We start from the raw sequence: 26,591 nt of genomic DNA on the forward strand, positions 1-26,591 counted from the left end.
CTTCTCCGATATCTTTTCGTTCCAGTATTTCTTATATTTTCCAAAAATAATCTCCATAAATTTTCAGGTCAATTGGACTCCGTTTGATATTCCTTTTCTGCGAAACTCAAAAACAAGGAAAAAACAGAAACTGACATTGGGCTCTAGGTTAATAGGTTAGTCCCAAAAATCATATAAAATAGCATAAAAATGCATTTATAACATCCAAGATAAATAATATAATAGCATGGAACAATAAAAAATTATAGATACGTTGGAGACGTATCAAGCATCCCCAAGCTTAATTCCTGCTCGTCCTTGAGTAGGCAAATGATAAAAATGGAGTTTTTGATGTGGAATGCTACCTAACATATTTATCCATGTAATTTATTTATTGTGGCATGAATGTGCAGGTCCCTATGATTCAAAACAAAGTTTAATATTGACATAGAAACAATAATACTTCAAGCATACTAACAAGGCAATTATGTCTTCTCAAAATAACATGGCCAAAGAAAGCTTATCCCTACAAAATCATATAGTCTGGCTATGCTCCATCTTCATCACACAAAGTATTTAAATCATGCACAACCTCGATGACAAGCCAAGCAATTGTTTCATACTTTTGATGTTCTCAAACTTTTTCAACTTTCATGCAATACATGAGCGTGAGCCATGGACATAGCACTATAGCTGGAATGGACGGTGGTTGTGGAGAAGACAAAAAGAAGGAGATAGTCTCACATCAACTAGGCGTATGAACGGCTATGGAGATGCCCATCAATAGATATCAATGTGAGTGAGTAGGGATTGCCATGCAATGGATGCACTAGAGCTATAAGTTTATGAAAGCTCAAAAAGAAACTAAATGGGTGTGCATCCAACTCGCTTGCTCACGAAGACCTAGGGCAATTTGAGGAAGCCCGTCATTGGAATATACAAGCCAAGTTCTATAATGAAAAATTCCCACTAGTATATGAAAGTGACAATATAGGAGACTCTCTATCATGAAGATCATGGTGCTACTTTGAAGCACAAGTGTGGTAAAAGGATAGTAGCATTGCCCCTTCTCTCTTTTCTCTCATTATATATATATATATATATATATATATATATATATATATATATATTTGGGCCTTCTTTCATTTTTTTGGCCTCTTTTTTCTCATCCGGGGTCTCATCCCGACTTGTGGGGGAATCATAGTCTCCATCATCCTTTCCTCACATGGGACAATGCTCTAATAAAGATCATCACACTTTTATTTACTTACAACTCAAGAATTACAACTCGATACTTGGAGCAAAATATGACTCTATATGAATGCCTCCGGCGCTGTACTGGGATGTGCAATGAATCAAGAGTGACATGTATGAAAGAATTATGAACGGTGGCTTTGCAACAAATACGATGTCAACTACATGATCATGCAAAGCAATATGACAATGATGGAGCTTGTCATAATAAACGGAACGGTGGAAAGTTGCATGGCAATATATCTCGGAATGTCTATGGAAATGCCATAATAGGTAGGTATGGTGGCTGTTTTGAGGAAGTTATATGGTGGGTTTATGGCACCGGTGAAAGTTGCGCGACACTAGAGAGGCTAGCAATGGTGGAAGGGTGAGAGGGCGTATAATCCATGGACTCAACATTAGTCATAAAGAACTCACATACTTATTGCAAAAATCTATTAGTTATCGAAACGAAGTACTACGCGCAGGCTCCTAGGGGATAGATTGGTAGGAAAAGACCATCGCTCGTCACCGACCGCCACTCATAATGACGACAATCAAAAAATAAATCATGCTCCGACTTCATCACATAATGGTTCACCATACGTGCATGCTACGGGAATCACAAACTTTAACACAAGTATTTCTACAATCCACAATTACTCACTAGCATGACTCTAATATCACCATCTTTGTATCTCAAAACAATATTAAGGAATCAAACTTTTCATAGTATTCAATGCACTTTATATGAAAGTTTTTATTATATCTCTCTTGGTTGCCCATCATATTAGGACTAAATTCATAACCAAAGAAAATTACCATGCTATTTAGAGACTCTCAAAATGGTATAAGTGAAGCATGAGAGTTCAACAATTTCTTCAAAATAAAACTACCACGTGCTCTAAAAAGATATAAGTGAAGCACTAGAGCAAACGACAAACTACTCCAAAAGATATAAGTGAAGATCAATAAGTAGTTGAATAATTATGTAACTATGTGAAGTCTCCTTCTCATTTAAGTATTTTAGATCTTAATATTTTATTCAAACAACAAGCAAACCAAAATAAAATTAAACGACGCTCCAGGCAAAACACATATCATGTGGTGAATACAAATATAGCTCCAAGTAAGGTTACCGATGAACGAAGACAAAAGAGGGGATGCCATCCGGGGCATCCCCAAGCTTAGATGCTTGGTTGTCCTTTAATATTACCTTGGGGTGCCTTGGGCATCCCAAAGCTTAGGCTCTTGCCACTCCTTATTCTGTAGTCCATCAAAACTTTACCCAAAAATTGAAAACTTCACAACACAAAACTTAACCGAAAACTTGAGCTCCGTTAGTGTAATAAAACAAATCATTCACTTTGGTACTGTCAAGACAAGATTCATAACTTTTCTCACATGATACCTACTGTACCCTATAATTTCTACAACTATTAAGCAATATAAGCGATAGAAACTAGAAAACAAGTAAAATATGCATTGAAAACAGAATCTGTCAAAAATAGAACAGTTTGTAAAGATCTGAATTGAAATCATACTTCTGTAACTCCAAAAATTCTGAAACATTAGAATAGTTTAGACAATTTGTATATCAATCTTGTGCAAAAAAAAATTAGATCAAAATCATGTTCCAGTGAAGTTTCAAAATTCCTGGGCTGGGAGCAAAAGTTTCTGTTTTTGCACAGAATCAAGTCAACTATCATCCATACTATCCCAAAGGCTTTACTTGGCACTTTATTGAAACAAAAGCTATAAAACATGATTACTACAGTAGCTTAATCATGTGATCACACAAAAACAGTTGGTAAAGGTGTTGGGTTGTCTCCCAACAAGCGCTTTTCTTTAACGCATTTTTAGCTAGGCATGATGATTTCAATGATGCTCACATAAAAGATAAGAAATGAATCACAAAGAGAGCATAGTGAAGCATATGACTAGCATATTTAAGTCTAACCCACTTCCTATGCATAGGGATTTTGTGAGCAAATAATTCATGGGAACAAGAATCAACTAGCATAGGAAGGCAAAACAAGCATAACTTCAAGATTTTCAACACATAGAGAGGAAACTTGATATTATTGCAATATGTAGAAGCATATGTTCCTCCCTCATAATAATTTTCAGTAGAATCATGAATGAATTCAACAATATAACCATCACATAAGGCATTCCTTTCATGATCCACAAGCATACAAATTTTACTACTCTCCATATAAGCAAATTTCTTCTCATTCGGAATAGTAGGAGTATCATATGAAACTTGAATACTATAAATTGTTTCCACAATAAAAGAGTAATGTTCAGTAAAAGGATATTCAAAATTATGACAATAATTATCACCACTTTTTATAACATAAGTATCATCACAATAATCATCATAAGTGGCAACTTTGTTCTCATCATAGTCAATTGAAACCTCTTCCGAAATAGTGGAATCATTACTAAATAAATTCATGACCTCTCCAAATCCACTTTTATCATTATAATAAGATTCAACTCCCTCCAAAATAGTGGGATCACTACTTCCTAAAGTTGACACTCTTCCAAACCCACTTTCATAAATATTGCAATCATCATAAATAGGAGGCATGCTATCATCATAATAAATTTGCTCATCAAGACTTGGGGGACTAAAAATATCATCTTCATTAAACATAGCGTCCCCAAGATTGGGACAAACATTAATTGCAGCAAATAAATTCTCAAACATGTCATTCTAATCAAACATAGCATCCCCAAGCTTGTGGTTTTGCATATCATAAGCATAATCACTCTCATCATTAATAGTATGAATAACACCAATAGTATAGCAATTATTATCATCACAATTTTCTAAGTTTGTAGCGACCAGACCTCAAACAGTCTGATCTCTGTGCATAAGTGTAATCCCTGGATCGGTAATGCTGACACACACAATACTTGAAGGATTTATAACAGAGTAGCAATCACACACTTATTACATCGAAGGTCTCAAAAGAGAACTTATTATAATAAATATGGCTTAAGGCCATCTAATTACGATAACAGCGGAAGGCTTGGAAGATAAAGTGAGTCCATCAACTCCAACGGCATCACTGAGTGAAAGATCACGACCTAAGGCTCCTTACTCGTCGTCTGAAAAGTCTGCAACATGATACGTTGCAGCCCGAAAATGGGTCAGCACATGGAATATGCTGGCAAGGTAACACAAAAGAGTAATGAACAGAATAATGCTATCACTACATGCATATATGGCTGGTGGAGGCTGTATGGTTAACATGTTTTGCGAAAAGCCAATTTTTCCCAACTGCAAAGGAATATATTTTATTTAACTACAAAGTTGGTTGAAAAATGTTGAGAATGGTAAACCCCATCTCAATCCCAATTATAAATAATTAATAACCCAATAAATTAATTATATAGAGTGATGAGATCAACATGATAATCCAAGAACCAGATACTCAAGATGTCCATAACCGGGGACACGACTAACCATGATTAGTTTGTACACTCTGCAGAGGTTTGTGCACTTTTCCCCACAAGACTCCATCTCCTCCGTTGGATTTCTCGCACTACATGGTGTTTGAGAAACGGATGACCGAGACACAGTCTTTCAGAAGCGTTAGCACCTTATGATGGGTAGACCGGTACACCTACATCCCCTACATCTGCTAGTCTACCACTCTAAGAGTTCGCACGACTTAATCAACTATGCTAGAGCCCGTAATAGCTTGTGGCTGCACACGGAAGTTTCTAGCATGAATAATCTTATGATCCCTTTGAGCCTGGGTGGCAGTCCATAGGAGAATCACACGGTACCCCGGGATTTCCAAAAATACAGGCAATCACTGGAATTCCCCAGGTGCCTCAATCCACCGAGATGTGTATTTAAGTTGCCACCTTAAGTTGAACCATTGATTAACAATCTCACATCTATCATGAATACACTCAAACCCAATCCACATCTACGAGCATAGCATAGCAATATAAGCAACGTAGAAGTAACTCCCAAGGTTTGATAATAAACAGGTGAATAGGTACTACCTCATCTACTTCCCAAACCCACAATTTATTTCAGATCCTAACCATGCAATTGTTTTGAGGGTTGATCTAATGCAATAAAACTGGGTAGTAAGAGGTATGATCAAAGTGTTACTTGCCTTGCTGATGATCCGCGAAACCTAGAGACTCGTAGTAGCACGCTTCACACTCCGGGTACTCTATCGCAAACAAACAAGCATACAATAAGCAATCAAACAAGGGCATGGGTAAAACTCAAATAAGAGATCTAACCAGAAAGTTCAACTTAATAACTCCGGTTTGCAAAAAGAATCAAATCAAACGAAGCAACAAAACTCAAACGGTGAAAGAAACAAGCTTCGTTTACTAATCTGGACTAAAGTCAAATTGTACAGTAGCAAAATCTTGTTTAAGTTGGTTAAACAGAAATAAGGTTCCGAGACGAAACTCTAGGCGCTTGAATCGCCTGATTCCGATAAACGAGCGAAAAGTTATACTAAAACGAAAATCGGATCAGAAATCGCGATAAAAAATAATCGCGAAAGAATCCGAGAAAAAGAAAAACTGACGAACAGGCTAACGAACGAACGTTCGCTGTCTGCGGCTAACGAGTGAACACCGTTCGCTAAAACGAACGTACGGACGAACGTCCGCTAAATAAATAAACCGAATAAAATAAAATAAAACCGATCTATTCTAAAAAAACGAAAACTAGGGTTTTCTGGAAAGAAAAACCTGAATCGGTTTTCTCTCAAAAACCGGCGGCGGCGGGGCGTCTACCTCGGCGGGGCTCCGGCAAGATCCGGCGGCTCTGACGGGGTCCGGTGGGGCGGCTGGGTGCTCGGGCGGCGGCGGGGCGGCAACGGCAGGCGGCGGCGGCGCTAGGCGGCGGGGTTTGGCGGGGCGGCTCGGGTGGTGGTGGTGGGGGTCGGTGGCGGCGGTATTTAAGAGGAGGGGGGCGGCGGCAGGCTTGGGGAGGGACCGTCTCGGGAGGCGTGCTCCTCCCGGACTCGGGCGGCGGCGGCGGCTTCGCTCGGGACTCCGGTCCCGAACCGGTGCGGGAGACGGCGGCGGCGCGGGCTTGGCCGGCTCGGCTGGGCCTTCGGCCCAGTCTGGCGCGCGAACAGGTTTTTTTAAAATAATGTTCCGGCGAAAATATATCCTAGAAAAATAAATAAAAATCTAAAAATGCCAAAACAAATTTTCACCGTCTAAATAAAAAATTTAGAACAAGATGAACATTTTCTTGGACCTGAAATGCAATTTTGAAAACGTGCAATTTTCTAATTCAAATAAAATTGCAATAAAATCCAAATAAAATTATCTTTTCGTTCCAGTATTTTTTATATTTTCCAAATCCATAAATTTTCAGGTCAATTGGACTCCATTTGATATTCCCTTTCTGTGAAACTCAAAAACAAGGAAAAAACAGAAACTGGCACTGGGCTCTAGGTTAATAGGTTAGTCCCAAAAATCATATAAAATAGCATAAAAATGCATATAAAACATCCAAGATAGATAATATAATAGCATTGAACAATAAAAAATTATAGATACGTTGGAGACGTATCAGTTAGCGATAGTTGGAGAAGCAATAGTTGGCGAGACGACCACGACGCAACGATGGAGATCAAGGTGTCGAGCCGGTGACGATGGAGATCATGACGATGCTTTGGAGATGGAGATCAAAAGCACAAGATGATGGCCCATCATGTCACATATTTTTATTGCATGTGATGTTTATCTTATATGCATCTTATATGACTTAGTACGGCGGTAGCATTATAAGATGGTCCCTTAACTAAATTTCAAGGTAAAAGTGTTCTCCGTGAGTATGCACCGTTGCTACAGTTCGTCGTGTTGAGACATCACGTGATGATCGGGTGTGATAGACTCTACGTTCACATACAACGGGTGCAAGACAGTTTTGCACATGCGGAATACTTGGGTTAAGCTTGACGAGCCTAGCATGTACAGACATGGCCTCGGAACACTGGAGACTGAATAGTCGAACGTAAATCATATAGTAGATATGATCAACATAGAGGTGTTCACCATTGATGAGTACTCCATCTCACGTGATGATCGGACATGGATTAGTTGATTTGGATCACGTATCACTTAGATGACTTGAGGGATGTCTATTTAAGTGGGAGTTCATTAGTAATTTGATTAATTTAACTTAATTTATCATGAACTTAGTCCTGATAGTATTTGCAAATCTATGTTGTAGATCAATAAGCTCGCGATGTAGCTCCCCTATTTTTGATATGTTCCTAGAGAAAAATAAGTTGAAAGATGATAGTAGCAATGATGTGGACTGGGTCCGTGATCTGAGGATTATCCTCATTGCTGCACAGAAGAATTATGTTCTTGATGCACCGCTAGGTGACAGACCTATTGCAGGAGCAGATGCAGATGTTATGAACGTCTGAAAGCTCGATATGATGACTACTTAATAGTTTAGTGCGCCATGCTTTACGGCTTAGAACCTGTACTTCAAAAATGTTTTGAACGCCACAGAGAATATGAGATGTTCCAAGAGCTGAAATTGGTATTTCAGACTCATGCCCGTGTTGAGAGGTATGAGACCTCTGACAAGTACTTTGCCTACAAGATGGAGGAGAATAGCTCAGGTAGTGAGCATGTGCTCAGAATTTCTAGGCACTACAATCTCTTGAATCAAGTGGGATTTAATCTTCCAGATAAGATAGTGATTGACAGAGTTCTCTGGTCACTATCACCAAGCTACTAGAACTTCGTGATGAACTATAATGTGCAAGGGATAAACGCGAAAGATTCCCGAGCTCTTCGCGATGATGAAATCGGCGAAGGTAGAAATCAAGAAAGAGCATCAAGTGTTGATGATTAAAAAGACCACTAGTTTCAAAAAAGGGCAAGGGAAAGAAAGGGAACTTTAAGAAGAATGGCAAAGCAAGTTGTCGCTCCCATGAAGAAGCCCAAAGTTGGACCCAAGCCTGAAACTGAGTGCCTCTACTGCAAAGGAAATGGTCACTGGAAGCGGAACTACCCCAAATACTTGGCGGATAAGAAGGATGGCAAAGTGAACAAAGGTATATTTGATATACATGTTATTGATGTGTACCTTGCTAGTGTTCGTAGTAGCCCTTGGGTATTTGATACCAGTTCAGTTGCTAAGATTAGCAACTCGAAACAGGAGTTGCAGAATAAACTTAAACTAGTTAAGGGCGAGGTGACGATGTGTGTTGGAAGTGATTCCAAGGTTGATACGATCACCATCGCACACTCCCTCTACCTTCGGGATTAGTGTTGAACCTAAATAAATGTTATTTGGTGTTTGCGTTGAGCATGAATAAGATTTGTTCATGTTTATTGCAATACGGTTGTTCATTTAAGTCAGAGAATAATTGTTGTTCTGTTTACATGAATAAAACCTTATATGGTCATACACCCAATGTGAATGGTTTATTGAATCTTGATCGTAGTGATACACATATTCATAAAATTGATGCCAAAAGATGCAAAGTTGATAATGATAGTGCAACATACTTGTGACACTGCCGTTTAGGTCATATTGGTGTAAAGCGCATGAAGAAACTCCATGTAGATGGACTTTTGGAACCACTTGATTATGAATCATTTGATGCTTGTGAACCATGGCTCATAGGTAAGATGACTAAAACTCCGTTCTCCGGAACAATGGAGCGAGCTAATGACTTATTGGAAATAATACATGCCGATGTATGCGGTCCGATGAGTGTTGAGGCATGCGGCGGGTATCGTTATTTTCTGGACTTCACAGATGATTTATGGGTATATCTACTTGATGAAACACAAGTCTGAAACATTTGAAAAGTTCAAAGAATTTCAGAGTGAAGTGGAGAATCATCGTAACAAGAAAATAAAGTTTCTACGATCTGATCACGGAGGCGAATACTTGAGTTACGAGTTTGGCCTTCATTTAAAACAATGTGGAATTGTTTCACAACTCACGCCACCTGGAACAGTGATGTCTGCTAGAACTACGTCGGTATTTCCCCAAAGAGGAAGGGATGATGCAGCACAGCAACGGTAGGTATTTCCCTCAGTGATGAGACCAAGGTTATCGAACCAGTAGGAGAACCAAGCAACACTACGTAAACAACACCTGCACACAAATAACAAATACTCGCAACCTGTCGGGGATATACCCCGCGGCGTAAACCGGCCGGAAGTATAACCCGGCCGGACTTGGCGGTTTACTTGAGATCCGGCTGAGAATTGACGATCCACTGGCGACCCGTTTGGACCTGGCGGTTTACGATTCATTGGTAATCCGGCAGGCGGGTCAGAGGAGCGACAAGACCCGGTGGCCCAACGGGCGGTTCAGGAAGGCCGATTCATACTATGGTGGGCCGGTTTACAAGGAAAGGCGTGAGGAATATTTGTCTTACAAGGAGTTAAGATCTGGACTTGTATCCGGTTTGTATTAGAGATAGACTAGTCCTAATCCTAATAGGACTCCACATGTAACCGCCCCTTCAACATATATAAGGAGGGGCAGGGCTCCCCAAAGAGGGACAGGCAACAATCAATAATCTCTAGGGCTAGACACAATTAGAGGAGAGCCGGTTTACCGGCGACTCCCCCATGAGCATAATGAGATCTAGCCTCAAACAGCATGTAGGGTTATTACCGGATGATGTTTCCCGGGGCCCGAAGCTGTCTAAATCCTCGTCTTGTGTTGCGCCTCTCGATTCCGCTCAACCCCTCTCAAGCTACTACATAGATGCGCTGGCCTCACGACTAAGTCCTCACCCTAGGACATCTGCCGTGACAAAACCACGACAGTTGGCGCCCACCGTGGGGCCTGCGCACGGTGGTGTTGAGTTCTTGGAGGGATCTCTCTTAGGGTTCAAGGGATACACAATTCGTTGGATGAAGAAGAGTTGGGAAATTCATTGTTTTTTGATCAGATCGGCGATAAAACCTTTCTTGAGCCAGCAGTACAGGATTTGAAAGATGTTATGTATATTGATGCTGCGGTTGCGCAACGGCCGGGACAGGATCTACTACGCGTGGAAGTCGCTCAAGGCTGCGGCGTCTTCGCTATTCCGCCGAGCACCGTCGCCGGTCGCTGAGACCGATTGGATTTTCCACTGCGGCGATCATACTGCAGCATTACGCCGAGGCTGGCTCGAACTTTTTGCTGCACCACTATCAAATCTAAGCCGCCGTGTCCGATCCGCCGGGTTGTTTTTGATGCTCTACGTACAACTGTCCAAGTCCGAGGTGATCAAAGATAGCTAAACACGTGTCACAAGCAACATCTGTTGGTACAGCGGCGATCAAGACAGTTGCTTCAGCCCCGTGAAGTCTCTGGATCGATGTAGCACACACACAGGAATCAAGGGACCAAGTGCTGATCAATGCAAAAAAAGAAAAGAAAAAACAAGGCAAATCTGTGTACAAGGAGGTGCTTATCAGTCAAAATCAGTGGCCAAAATCAACTGCCATGGTTTACATCACGGCAAGCCGGCCGCAACTGACATGAAGACAAATTACTGAACCAGTTATTATTGTACTGGGCTGAGGCGTGGAAGGTTCGCGCATTGAAAATACGCAAGGATGAATAGTAGGATACGGAGTTAAAAAAAGAACAGAAGAAGAGGACCAAGACGCAGAAGCAAAGCTGACTGCGACCCGGACTCCATTGTCTCCGTCTGCGACCCACCCACTGGAATGACTCGCTGCTACCGTCGAGTTGCGCCCTGCCTGTGAACAGCCATCAGGCGCCTTCGAGTCGCCTCCAGGTCGTATTCCCGTGAATCCGTCTCCACCACAGTGACCAACACCCGGCAGCTATACCTCCGCTTTAAACCGCCATACCTTTGCTCAGAGTCGATGAGTGGCCCCGCCTGTGGCCGCGGCCACCTCTGCTTCGCTCTGAGCCGCCCGCGTGATAAAGCACCTGGTGATTCAAGTGCCAAGGCTGCAGCTGGGGACGCCACTAGCAAGCTGCGTGTGCATGCGTGAATTTTCAAAACAGCAAAATCATGCCAAAGGGAGCAAGCCCTCACGCAGAGAAAACAAGCTACGTACAAGATTCATCGGCTGAGCCAAACACATACAAAAAAAGGAGGAGAAGGTCACGTGGAGACCTCAGGCACTTGAAGACAAGAAAACCAATCAATTCTTCTGTCAAAAACGAAAGCAGTACTATGCATTATCCAGCACCAGCATCCGTATTCATCCGGCAAAAAATACCAGGTGTTATTTTTCCTATATATTTTATCAGTACATATTAATTCATCCGACAAAAATTACTCTGGCCTGTAATATTTTTACGCAGGGCGACTATTAAAAGAAGGGGTGGTGTTATACCACGGATGCACATTCGGCTGTGTCGCGCGGCTTCACGGACAGGCGTGTCGCGGTTCGGTTTACATCAACGCGCCGGCCGACTTGCCCGTCCGCACCGCCTTACAACGCCACGGACGACTTGCCCGTCCACCCTCGCGGCCGGTTCACGCGTCCGCGCCGGCTTACAACACGGAGGACAACTTGCTCGCCCGCACCGGCTCACAAACACCGTGGACGGTTTATCTGTCTGCTCCCGCGGCCGATTCACCCGTGAAGGATTCCAGTTTCACCTAGTGATCATCAACTTCATGGTGGATTATTTTTGGCCTAAACACATCAGGTGATATCCATCTAAAATATATTTTTAGCACATATTATTTTTGTCAAAGAATAGTTTATCTTTGCCTTGGTCTGCAATATTGTTTATGCAGGACAATTGTTCACTGCAAAAGCTATGGCTGTGTCATAAACTCGCGCCACAGTCACCTCAACCTTCCATGGATTCACATCGTGCTATCAACACCAATGGTATACAAGTTATGCCGGTTTATATCACGGTCAAATATGGAGAGTCTCAAGCCAACTCCTCGAGTCACCTTTGAGACTCGGGGGCTACGATGACATGACTCAGCAAATCTTGCCAGTTTCAGCAAAATTAAGAACCCCAGGACGATGGAGGGAAAGATAACCCGGTCCCGGAGGCTACTGTTATATTGATGAAAATTTAAAGGCCATCAGCAAATTTCCTGTTTAGAAAGTATATGACAGTTACAAAATCCCGGCTCAATGAAGAAGTTCCGGGTCATCAGAAAATATTCCGGTTTAAAATCCGGCTCAAGGGAAGTCAGTCTCACTGAAGCTCTCAAATATCCGGTTTACAATCCGGTTCAAGGGAAATCTGTTCTCCCACAAAGCTCTGAAGCGCTCAAATCCGGTTTAAAAATGTCCGGTTCAAAAAGGAATTAACTTCTCGCAAGTTTGAGTTGAAAGGCCGTCAGAAAATTTCCGGCTGAAAATGAAGATTCCGGTTTGCAATCCGGTTTAAGGGAAATCTGTTCTCCCACAAAGCTTTGAAGCTCTCAATATCCGGTTCAAAATCCCGGTTCAAGAAGGATTTATCTCTTGCAAAAGGTTAAAGGGTGCCAAAGAGGACCTGCTGCCATGATGCGCGGTTCAAACATGGGTATCATGCCTTATTGGCTTATCATATTATTGATCACTTGGGGGCTTGGTCGTATCTGAACCATAGCTACACCTCTTGATCGGCGTAATGCCACAGGATCACTTGGGGGCTTGGTCGAACCCGAACCATAGCTACACCTCTTGATCGGCGTAATGTGACAACATCACTTGGGGGCTTGGTCGTATCTGAACCATAGCTACACCTCTTGATCGGCGTAATGCCACAACATCACTTGGGGGCTTGGTCGAACCCGAACCATAGCTACACCTCTTGATCGGTGTAATGCCACAGCATCACATGGGAGCTTGGTCGAATCCGAACCATAGCTACACCTCTTGATCGGCGTAATGCCACAGCATCACTTGGGGCTTGGTCGAACCCGAACCATAACTACACCTCTTGATCAAATTTGGGGCCTGGCAGCCCGTGAAAAGCCTCGACTACAACGGTTTTATTTGCCTTTTGCTAAGTTTCTCTATTTTTTGATAAGATTTGTGATGTTTTCAAACCGGTGTTTATCAACCCGGTTAGGTTGTCAACTACAAGTTGTCAGTACATGATCAAGTTATAATCCGAAGACTATCAGCCCGGTCTGGTTTTGACTCAAAGTCACCAGTATGGAATAAACCGGTGTTTATCACAACCCAGAACGGTTTTATTGTAAACCGGCATCATATAATAGGAGTTACTTCTACTCTGGATTAGGGTTGTTACCCTCACTACAAAGTTGGTCAACCAACGACGTGATTCAATGTCACAGGTATGATATATTACACATTTGATTATTCTTAAGTGCAGCCTTGGTTATAAACCTGGGTTATATGTTGGGCATTATGACCCGTCCGGCAGTAAACCGCCAGGACACTTTAAACTTGTTGTATGCAGAAACAGGTTGAATAAAGCATGATTATAAATCACCGGCGTTTATTAACCCGGCCTGGCTTTCGACTATAAGTCGCCAGTATGATGATAAATTTTCCAGTGTTTATTAAACCGGCCTGGCTTTGAATTATAAGTCGCCAGTATATATATTTGGATTGCGCCATTGGAATCATGCGCTTATAAATCATTGAGTATATTATTCAAATCTTTAAATAGCCAACATGGCTGGATTTTTTTATGGTTATCAACAGATGAGGTATTCAAAGTCGCTTTGGCGCAATGGCTATTATTTTATCAATGGATATGTTTATTCTACAATGGAAGGAACAGTCCCGAGTCGCTGCAGGCTTACGACCCGGCACTTGGGGGCTACATTATTTAAATTGAGATTATATCAAATATGCAAGTCTCATGTCGCTGCAAGCATGCACCATGACACTTGGGGGCTAATGCAAAGTCATTTTTTGCTCATCTTATTGAAGACCCGACTCATCATATCATAATGAGCCGGCCCTTGGGGGCTACCAATTGCTCCTGTGAACATTCAAGGTATACAAGCCTTAATCCATTATATTAAAGGGTTCATTACTCAGTTGGTAAAGCACAAAGCTCTTAACCTTGTGGACGTGGGTTCAAGCCCTACGATGGAAGCTACATTATAAGATGTTATTTTAATTGAAGTATATATCAAGTCCCGGTTCAGTATTATCTTACTAAGCTGGCCCTTGGGGGCTACACATCACTGCTAAAATCTACATGATTATATTTACAAAGTCCCTGCTCATTATTGCATGATAACCCGGCCCTTGGGGGCTACACTGATTGAAGTTTTTATAAGCAATTACAAGTCCCGGGTTGCTGCAAGCATGACAACCCGGCACTTGGGGGCTACATATATGGAGTATTCAGTTTATATGATTGAGATGAACAAACCGGATTTCTTCAAGGTTGAAAACACTTATTGGAGCAAGTCTTAAGTTATCACTATGTTCTCCTCTTAAGACTTGGGGGCTACAGGTATTATGCATATAAAGGAGGAACGTCTTCAGTTTATCAGTTTTGAACAAATCAGGAAGATCAATTACATGACCCGGTGTCGACAACAATTATGACCCGGTGCCATCAATATTTATAAACCGGCAATTTTGACCATGATAAACCGACAAGTTCTACATTTTCAAACCGGCGGATATCAGTTGAATATTTGAAGACCAATATTTTTGTCAAGTCAGAGCATTGAAGGCCGATTCAAATGGATTCTTTCTTACAATATTTATTCTACAAGTAAATTGATTATGAAGCAGGTCTATTGACCAGGATTTTCTGGAAGGAGGAAATGACAAGGACTTAAGGATGATCAGGTGCCGGTCTACAAGAATTCTTAACACGGAGCACAACCTGTCAAATTTGTTCTTGTGTTTGTTTTACAGGATCAGTTTAACATGGATAAATCCAAATTAAACTGGGGGCTAATGTCGGGGATACACCCCGCGGCGTAAACCGACCGGAAGTATAACCCGGCCGGACTTGGCGGTTTACTTGAGACCCGGCTGAGAATTGACGATCCACTGGCGACCCATTTGGACCTGGCGGTTTACAATTCATTGGTAATCCGGCAGGCGGGTCAGAGGAGCGACAAGACCCTGTGGCCCAACGGGCGGTTCATGAAGGCCGATTCATACTATGGTGGGCCGGTTTACAAGGAAATGCGTGAGGAATATTTGTCCTACAAGGAGTTAAGACCTGGACTTGTATCCGGTTTTTATTAGAGATAGACTAGTCCTAATCCTAATAGGACTCCACATGTAACCCGCCCCTTCAACATATATAAGGAGGGGCAGGGCTCCCCAAAGAGGGACATGCAACAATCAATAATCTCTAGGGCTAGACACAATTAGAGGAGAGCCGGTTTACCGGCGACTCCCTCATGAGCGTAATGAGATCTAGCCTCAAACAGCATGTAGGGTTATTACCGGATGATGTTTCCCGGGGCCCGAAGCTGTCTAAATCCTCGTCTTGTGTTGCGCCTCTCGATTCCGCTCAACCCCTCTCAAGCTACTACATAGATGCGCTGGCCTCACGACTAAGTCCTCACCCTAGGACATCTGCCGTGAAAAAACCACGACACAACCCGACGTGTTAAAGGGGTTGTCAATCCCTTTCGGGAAACAGCGCCAGAAATTGGCAAATGGACGTGAGAAAGTTGTAATAGATTGAATAAATGGATCGCAAATAAGATAAAGTGCAGCAAGGTATTTTTGTATTTTCGGTTTAACAGATCTGAAAATAAAAGCAAATAAAAATAATCGCGAAGGCAAATATAATAAAGAAGAGACCCGGGGGCCGTATTTCACTAGTGGCTTCTCTCGAGAAAAATAACAAACAGTGGGTAAACGAATTACTGTTGGACAATTGATAGAACTTCAAATAATCATGATGATATCCAGGCAATGATCATTATATAGGCATCACGTACAAGATTAGTAGACCGACTCCTGCCTACATCTACTACTATTACTCCACACATCGATCGCTATCCAGCATGCATCTAGTGTATTAAGTTCATGGAAAAACGGAGTAATGCAATAACAACGATGACATGATGTATACAAGATCTATTTATGTATAAATAGACACCATCTTGTTATCCTTCATAGCAACGATACATACGTGTCGGTTCCCCTTCTGTCACTGGGATCAAGCACCGTAAGATCGAACCCATTACAAAGCACCTCATCCCATTGCAAGATAAATAGATCAAGTTGGCCAAACAAAACCCAAATATCGGTGAAGAAATACGAGGCTATAAGCAATCATGCATATAAGAGATCAAAGAAGAATCAAATAAATTTCATGGATAAAAAGATAGATCTGATCATAAACTCAAAGTTCATCAAATCCCAACAAACACACCGCAAAAAGAGTTGCATCATATGGATCTCCAAGAGACCATTGTATTGAGAATCAAAATAGAGAGAGGAAGCCATCTAGCTACTAACTACGGACCCGTAGGTCTACACAGAACTACTCACGCATCATCAGAGAGGCACCAATGGGCATGATGAACCCCTCCGTGATGGTGTCTAGATTGGATCTGGTGGTTCCGGAACTTGCGACAGTTGGAATTGATTTTCGTCGACTCCCCTAGGGTTTCTGGAATATTGGGGTATTTATAGAGCAAAGAGGCGGTGCGGGAGGCCACTGAGGTGGGCCCAGGCGCGCCCTGGTGTCTTGTGCTCACCTCGGGCTCCCTCTACGGTACTTCTTTGGCCCACTAGATGTCTTTTGGTCCAAAAAATCCATAAAAAGTTTCGCTGCGTTTGGACTCCATTTGGTATTGATTTCCTGCAATGTGAAAAACATGCAGAAAACAGCAACTAGCATTGGGCACTATGTCAATAGGTTAGTACCAAAAAATGGTATAAAATGACTATAAAATGATTGTAAAACATCCAAGAATGATAATATAACAGCATGGAACAATCAAAAATTATAGATACGTTGGAGACGTATCAGCATCCCCAAGCTTAATTCCTGCTCGTCCTCGAGTAGGTAAATGATAAAAACAGAATTTTTGATGTGGAATGCTGCCTAACATGTTCATCACATATTCTTTTCTTTGTAGCATGGACATTTGGACTTTTATATGGTTCAAAGCAATAGCCTTGTTTTGACATGATAATTTCAATACTCAAGCATATCAACAAGCAACCATGTCTTTCAAAATATCAACACTAAAATAAGTTATCCCTAGCCCATTATGCTCAATCATTGATCCATTCATGAAACACACTCGCATATTAGCTACACTCAATGCTCAAGTACGATCATAGTGCCCCTTAGTTGGTGCTTTATAAGAGAAGATGGAGACTCAAATAAAAAATTCATAAAGTAAAAGAAGGGCCCTTCGCTGAGGGAACTAGGGATTTTGGGAGGCATGCTTTTCCTATCAACGAGAACGATTGAGTAGTTCCCAATACTTCCCACGCTAGATATATCATAGGCGGTTACCAAATAGAAATTAAAGTTTATTCCTTTTTCAACCACACTTTCACTTTCCATGGCTAGCCGTATCCGCGGGTGCCTTCCATACCAATACTTTCCAAGGAATTTATTATTTGTAAGTAAATTCATTTTTCATTTCGGGACTGGGCATCACTAATACCTTTGCCTTACTCTCGTGCAATGACAAGTGAATAAACAATCATCATGAGAATAACATATCTAGCATGAAAATATATTAGCCACCCCTACCGTTTCATGAGCGCTACGAGCACACAAAAGAGAAATTTATTTTGAAAATTAGAGATTGCACATACAAATTTGCTTAGAACGGCAAAAGAATACCACATATAGGTAGGTATGGTGGACTCATGTGGCAAAACTGGTTTGAAGGATTTTGGATGCACAAGTAGAGATCATACTTAGTGCAAAATGAAGGCTAGCAAAAGATTGAGAAGCGACCAACCAATAAATGAAAAATCTCATAAGCGGGCATTAAGCATAATTAACACCGAATAATGCACCACAAGTAGGATGTAATTTCATTGCATAACCATTGACTTTCATGCTTGCATGGGGAATCACAAACCTTAACACCAATATTCTTACTAAAGCACAATTACTCATCAACATGACTCACGTATCACATCATGATATCTCAAAACTATTACAAGGAATCAAGTTTATTTTGTCCAATGATCTTCATGAAAGTTTTCATTATATCCTCCTTGGATATCTATCACTTTGGGACTAATTTTCATGTGTTGCTTTTGATAAGCTCAAACGAATATAAGTGAAGATCAGGAGCATAAATATTTCTTTCTCTCAAAATAATTTAGGTGAAGCAAGAGAGAATTTCTTCAAAAATACTAAAGCACACCGTGCTCAAAAAGATATAAGTGAAGCACTAGAGCAATTCCATAGCTCATAAAGATTTAAGTGAAGCATAGAGAGCAATTCTAACAGGTCATGGCATAATTTTGGCTCTCTCAAATAGGTGTGTCCAGCAAGGATTCAAAACTTAAAACAAAAGGCAAAACAAGCAAAGACTCATATCATACAAGACGCTCCAAGCAAAACTCATAGTATGTGACGAATAAAAATATAGTTCCGAGTAAAATACCAATGGTCGTTAGAAAAAAGTGGGGATGCCACTCGGGCATTCCCAAGCTTAGTTGCTTGCTTCTCTTTGGATAATAGCTTGGTATGCCATGGGCATCCCCAACCTCAGGCTCTTCTTACTCCTTATTCCTTCATCCATCGTAACATCACCCAAAACTTGAAAACTTCAATCACACAAAACTCAACAAAACCTTCGTGAGATCTGTTAGTATAAGAAAACAAATCACTACTATAAGAACTATTGCAAACCCATTCATATTTTATTCTTGCATTATATCTACTGTATTCCAACTTTTCTATGGCAAAAATTCTTCAAAGAAAATCATAGAATCATCAAAACAAGCACACAACGCAAAGAAAACAGAATCTGTCAAAAACAGAACAGTCTGTAGCAATCTGGATATTTCGAATACTTCTGTAACTCAAAAAAATCTAAAAAATTAGGACCACATGAGAAATTTGTATATTAATCTTCTGCAAAAAGAATTGGTATTTTATCATGCTTCTGTTAAAAATTAGAATTATTTTCGTGAGCGCAAAAGTTTCTGTTTTTCAGCAAGATCAAATCAACTATCACCCAACATAATCCTAAAGGCTTTGCTTGGCAAAAACACTAATTAAAACACAAAAAACACAATCATAATAGTAGCATAATTGTGCAAACACTCAAAAACGAAAAGACAAAGACAAAAATAAAGTTTATTCATTGGGTTGCCTCCCAACAAGCGCTACCGTTTTACGCCCTTAGCTAGGCATAAAGCAAGGATCTACGTATTGTCATCTTTGTTTTCCAACTCTTCAATCAAACACTTAGAATTATTTAAGGATTTAGCATACAATTTTTCAATGACAATGCTCCTAGGAACAAGTTTAAAGAATTCATTTTTGCACAAAGGATCTCTTATAACTTCGATAAAGTCCGTGTGAATACTAATCATCTTAAGATCTTCTTTATTGTTATGACTAGAAGTTGCACCATTGTTCTTAGTAACTTGAGTAATCTTGCCAATTTTTATCGGAGTTTTTTCGATAGTTTCAGCGGAAGCAAAAGCCATACTTAAATTACTAAAGATTTCTTCCAGTTTATCAATCCGAGACGGGCTTTCTTCGATTCTTTCATGTATTATGGTCTGTTTTCTTTTAACAGCTTAAAAACTTCTCCCGCTTTTGACCCAATTTTAGTGGCAAAATTATGCATCTTTTTATGCAAGTTTTCAATATGTTCTTCGGTAAGCATTTTCTTTTCAATAGCATCTAGTCTTTCCATGACATGCTCAAGAGTCAAAGTTGTTTCATTAATCATAAGAGGTGGTGAGCCCACTAGATTTCACATAGCATTAAAAGCATCAATAGAGGGACACATCAAGAAATTCCCATCGGTAATCGTATCAAGGATGAATCTATACCAAGTGGTGATGCCCACATAAAAACAGCGAAGAAGAACAATGGTACATTGCTTACGGATAGATCTATTATGATCATTGCAAATCCTATACCAAGCATCTTTTAAATTCTCCCCTCCCTTTTTGTTTAAAGTTGAGAACCTCATTCTCAGGAGTGCACGCAATAGAGGAAGAACTATCCATGACGACAAAAATGGCAAACAAGATTGCACACAAAAACAGATCTGACGAGAAAACGGCGAACGAAAATGAGGGCGAATAAGACAACACATTTTTGTGAAGTGGGGGAGAGGAAAACGAGAGGCAAATGGCAAATAAAGTAAATTGCAAGGAGATGATATTTGTGATTAGGAACCTGGTGGATGTTGATGATGTCTCCCCGGCAACGGTGCCAGAAATTCCTTTTGATGTCTGCTAGAACTACGTCGGTATTTCCCCAAAGAGCAAGGGATGATGCAGCACAACAACGGTAGGTATTTCCCTTAGTGATGAGACCAAGGTTATCAAACCAGTAGGAGAACCAAGCAACACTATGTAAACAACACCTGCACACAAATAACAAATGCTCGCAACCCGACGTGTTAAAGGGGTTGTTAATCCCTTTCGGGCAACGACGCCAAAAATTGGCAAATGGACGTGAGAAAGTTGTAATAGATTGAATAAATGGATCGCAAATAAGATAAAGTGCAACAAGGTATTTTTTGTATTTTTGGTTTAATAGATCTGAAAAGAAAAGCAAATAAAAATAGATCGAGAAGGCAAATATAATAAAGAAGAGACACGGGGGCCGTAGATTTCACTAGTGGCTTCTCTAGAGAAAAATAACAAACGGTGGGTAAACGAATTACTGTTGGGCAATTGATAGAACTTCAAATAATCATGACGATATCCAGGCAATGATCATTATATAGGCATCACGTCCAAGATTAACAGACCGACTCCTGCCTGCATCTACTACTATTACTCCACACATCGACCTCTATCCAGCATGCATCTAGTGTATTAAGTTCATGAAAAAACGGAGTAATGCAATAAGAACGATGACATGATGTATTTATGTAGAAATAGAGCCCATCTTGTTATCCTTAATAGCAATGATACATACGTGCGGTTCCCCTTCTGTCACTGGGATCAAGCACCCTAAGATCGAACCCATTACAAAGCACCTCTTCCCATTGCAAAATAAATAGATCAAGTTGGCCGAACAAAACCCAAATATCGGAGAAGAAATACGAGGCTATAAGCAATCATGCATATAAGAGATCAAAGAAGACTCAAATAACTTTCATGGATAAAAATATAGATCTGATCATAAACTCAAAGTTCAACGGATCCCAACAAACACATCGCAAAAAGAGTTACATCATATGGATCTCCAAGAGACCATTGTATTGAGAATCAAAAGAGAGAGATGAAGCCATCTAGCTACTAACTAAGGACCCGTAGGTCTACAAAGAACTACTCACGCATCATCGGAGAGGCACCAATGGGCATGATGAACCCCTCCGTGATGGTGTCTAGATTGGATCTGGTGGTTCTGGAACTTGTGGCGGCTGGAATTGATTTTCGTCATCTCCCCTAGGGTTTCTGAAATATTGGGGTATTTATAGAGCAAAGAGGCGGTGCAGGAGGCCACCGAGGTGGGCACAACCCACCAGGGCGTTCCTGGGCCTCCAGGCGCGCCCTGATGTCTTGTGCTCTCCTCGGGCTCCCTCTTCGGTACTTCTTTGTCCCACTGGATGTCTTCTGGAAAGTAGAACTTGATAAGGTAATTGTACCTTCTCTCGAATTGGAAAGTAGCACATCAGTGAAATCCGTTCCCATGATGCCTACACCAACCAGTGAGGAAGCTAATGATGATGATCATGAAACTTCAGATCAAGTTACTACTGGACCTCGTAGGTTGAATAGAGAACATTCCGCACCAGAGTGGCACGGTAATCCTGTCCTGGAAGTCATGTTACTAGACCATGACGAATCTACGAACTATGAAGAAGCTATGATGAGCCCAGATTCCGACAGGCTTGAGGCCATGAAATCTGATATAGGATCCATGTATGAGAACAAAGTGTGGACTTTGGTGGACTTGCCCGATGATCGGCAAGCCATAGAGAATAAATGGATCTTCAAGAGGAAGACTGGCGCTGATGGTAATGTTACTGTCCACAAAGCTCGACTTGTTGCAAAAGGTTTTCGACAAGCTCAAGGAGTTGACTACGATGAGACTTTCTCACCCGTAGCGATGCTTAAGTCCATCCAAATCATGTTAGCAATTGCCAAATTATGAAATGTGGCAAATGGATGTCAAAACTGCATTCCTTAATGGATATCTTAAAGAAGAGTTGTATATGATGCAATCAGAAGGTTTTGTCACTCCTAAAGGTGCTAACAAAGTGTGCGAGCTCCAGCAATCCATCTATGGACTGGTGCAAGCATTTCGGAGTTGTAATATACGCTTTGATGAGGTGATCAAAGCATATGGTTTAATACAGACTTACGGTGAAGCATGTATTTACAAGAAAGTGAGTGGGAGCTCTATAGCATTTCTGATATTATATGTGGATGACATATTGCCGATTGGAAATGATATAGAATTTCTGGATAGCATAAAATGATACTTGAATAAAGTATTTTTCAATGAAAGACCTCGGTGAAGCTGCTTACATATTGGGCATAAAGATCTATAGAGATAGATCAATACGCTTGACAAGATTTTCAATGAGTACATACCTTGACAAGATTTTGAAGGAGTTCAAAATGGATCGGTCAAAGAAGGAGTTCTAGCCTGTATTTTAAGGTGTGAAGTTGAGTAAGACTCAAAGCCCGACCACGACAGAAGATAGAGAGAGAATGAAAGTCATTCCCTATGCCTCAGCCATAGGTTCTATAAAGTATGCCATGTTGTGTACCAGACCTATTGTGTGCCTTGCCATGAGTTTGCCAAGAGGTACAATAGTGATCTAGGAGTAGATCACTAGACAACGGTCAAAATTATCCTTAGAGGACTAAGTAAATATTTCTAGATTATGGAGGTGATAAAGAGTTCGTCGTAAAGAGTTACGTTGATGCAAGCTTTGACACCGATTCAGATAACTCTGAGTCTTAATCTGGATACATATTGAAAGTGGGAGCAATTAGCTAGAGTAGCTCCATGCAGAGCATTGTAGACATAGAAATTTGTGAAATACATACGGATCTGAATGTGGCAGACCCGTTGACTAAACCTCTCTCACAAGCAAAACATGATCACACCTTAGTAATCTTTGGGTGTTAATCACATAGCGATGTGAATTAGATGATTGACTCTAGTAAACTCTTTGGGTATTGGTCACATGACGATGTGAACTATGGGTGTTAATCACATGACGATGTGAACTAGATTATTGACTATAGTGCAAGTGGGAGACTGAAGGAAATATGCCCTAGAGGCAATAATAAAGTTGTTATTTTATATTTCCTTATTCATGATAAAGGTTTATTATTCATACTAGAATTGTATTGATCGGAAACCTTAATACATGTGTGAATACATACACAAACATAGTGTCCCTAGTAAGCCTCTACTAGACTAGCTCATTGATCAAAGATGGTTAATGTTTCCTAACCATGGACATGAGTTGTCATTTGATAATGGGGACAAGACCCATCCATTAGCTTAGCATAATGATCGTTCAGTTTATTGCTATTGCTTTCTTCATGTCAACTACATATTCCTTCGACTATGAGATTATGCAACTCCTGGATACCGAAGGAATACCTTGTGTGCTATCAAACGTCACAACATAACTGGGTGATTATAAAGATGCTCTATAGGTATCTTTCGAAGGTGTCTGTTGAGTTGGCATAGATCAAGATTAGGATTTGTCACTCTGAGTATCAGAGAGGTATCTTTGGGCCCTCTCGGTAATACACATCATAAGCTTGAAAGCAAACGACTAAGGAGTTAGTCACGAGATGATGTATTATGGAACGAGTAAAGAGACTTGCCGGTAACGAGATTGAACTAGGTATGAAGATACTAACGATCGAATCTCGGGCAAGTAACATACCGATGGATAAAGGGAATTACGTATGTTGTCATAATGGTTCGACCGATAAAGATCTTCGTAGAATATGTAGGAGCCAATATGTTTACTGATACGTCCATTTTGCATTATGTTTACTGATACGTCCATTTTGCATCATGTTTTCTTACTGTTATTTCTAATGTTTTTATCCATAATAATGCTTTTTGGAGTAATTATAATGCCTTTTCTCTCATAATTTGCAAGGTACACACCAAGAGGGAGAATTCCGGCAGCTGGAAATCTGGACGAGAAAAAGCTATGTCAGGCCACCTATTCTGCACAACTCCAAACAAGCTGAAACTTTACGGAGATTTTTTATGGAATATATAAGAATTATTGGAGCAAATAACTACCAGAGGGGGGGCCACCAGGTGGGCACAACCCACCTGGGCGCCAGGGAGCCCATGCGCACCCTGGTGGATTGTACCCTCCTCGGCCCACCTCCGGTGCCCATCTTCTGCTATATAAGTCATTTTTACCTAGAAAAAATAGGGAGAAGACTTTCGGGACGGAGCGCTGCCGTCTCGAGGCGGAACTTGGGCAGGAGCACTATTGCCCTCCGGCGGAGCGATTCCGCCGGGGGAACTTCCCTCCCGGAGGGGGAAATCATAGTCATCATCATCACCAACAACTCTCCCATCTTGGGGAGGGCAATCTCCATCAACATCTTCAACAACACCATCTCATCTCAAACCTTAGTTCATCTCTTGTATTCAATCTTGTTACCGGAACTATAGATTGGTGCTAGTGGGTGACTAGTAGTGTTGATTACATCTTGTAGTTGATTACTATATGGTTTATTTGGTGGAAGATTATATGTTCAGATCCATGATGCTATTTAATACTCCTCTGATCATGAGCATGATTATTATTTGTGAGTAGTTACTTTAGTTCTTGAGGTCACGGGATAAATCATGTTGCAAGTAATCATGTGAATTTGATATGTGTTTGATATTTTGATAGTATGTATGTTGTGATTCCCTTAGTGGTGTCATGTGAACGTCGACTACATGACACTTCACCATATTTGGGCCTAAGGGAATGCATTCTGGGTAAGCAAATAGATGATGGGTTGCGAGAGTGACAGAAGCTTAAACCCCAGTTTATGCGCTATTCCGTTAGGGACCGATTGGACCCAAGAGTTTAATGTTATGGTTAGAATTTATTCTTAATACTTTTATCGTAGTTGCGGATGCTTGCGGGAGGGTTAATCATAAGTAGGAGTTTTGTTCTAGTAAGAGCAACTCCTAAGCACCGGTCCACCCACATATCAAATTATCAAAGTAGCGAACACGAATTAAACCAACATGATGAAAGTGACTAGATGAAATTCCCGTGTACCCTCAAGAACACGTTGCTTATCATAAGAGACCGTTTTGGCATGTCCTTTGCCTCAAAAGAATTGGGCTACCTTGCTGCATACTTGTTACTATTATCGTTACTTGCTCGTTACAAACTATCTTGCTATCAAACTACTCCGCTACTTACAACTTCAGCACTTGCGGACATTACCTTACTGAAAACTACTTGTCATTTCCTTTTGCTCCTCGTTGGGTTCGACACTCTTACTTATCGAAAAGAGCTACAATTGATCCCCTATACTTGTGGGTCATCAAGGCTATTTTGTGGCGTCGTTGCCGGGGAGTGAAGCGCCTTTGGTAAGTGAAATTTGGTAAGGAAACATTTATATAGTGTGCTGAAATTTATTGTCAGTTGTTACTATGGAAAACAATCCTTTGAGGGGTTTGTTTGGGGTATCGCCACCTCGTCCGGAACCACAATTAATTTCCCCTCAACCTACTGCACCTACTGAAAATATTGAATATGAAATTCCTTCGGGTATGATAGAACGACTGCTAGCTAATCCTTATGCAGGAGATGGAACCGAACATCCTGATATGCACTTGATATATGTAGAACAAATTTGTGGATTGTTCAAGCTTGCAGGTTTACCCGGAGATGAAGTGATGAAAAAAGTTTTCCCTTTATCTTTGAAGGGAAAAGCATTGGCATGGTATAGGCTATGTGATGATATTGGATCATGGAATTGGAATCATTTAAAATTGGAGTTCCACCAAAAAATTTATCCTATGCATCTAGTTCATCGTGATCGGAATTATATATATAATTTTTGGCCTCGTGAAGGAGAAAGTATCGCTCTAGCTTGGGGGAGGCTTAAGTCAATGTTATGTTCATGCCCCAATCATGAGCTCTCAAGAGAAATTATTATTCAGAACTTTTATGCTCGGCTTTCTCATAATGATTAAACGCAACTCTGAAGATTGGGAACTCGACGAAGGTAAAGAGTCAGGTATAAAGCTTAAGTATGATTGTGTTAAATCTTTTATGGATACCGATGCTTTTCAAAAGTTTAGCACTAAATATGGACTT

Source organism: Aegilops tauschii, chromosome 3, assembly GCF_002575655.3.
Source record: "Aegilops tauschii subsp. strangulata cultivar AL8/78 chromosome 3, Aet v6.0, whole genome shotgun sequence".
Lineage (NCBI taxonomy): Eukaryota > Viridiplantae > Streptophyta > Magnoliopsida > Poales > Poaceae > Aegilops > Aegilops tauschii.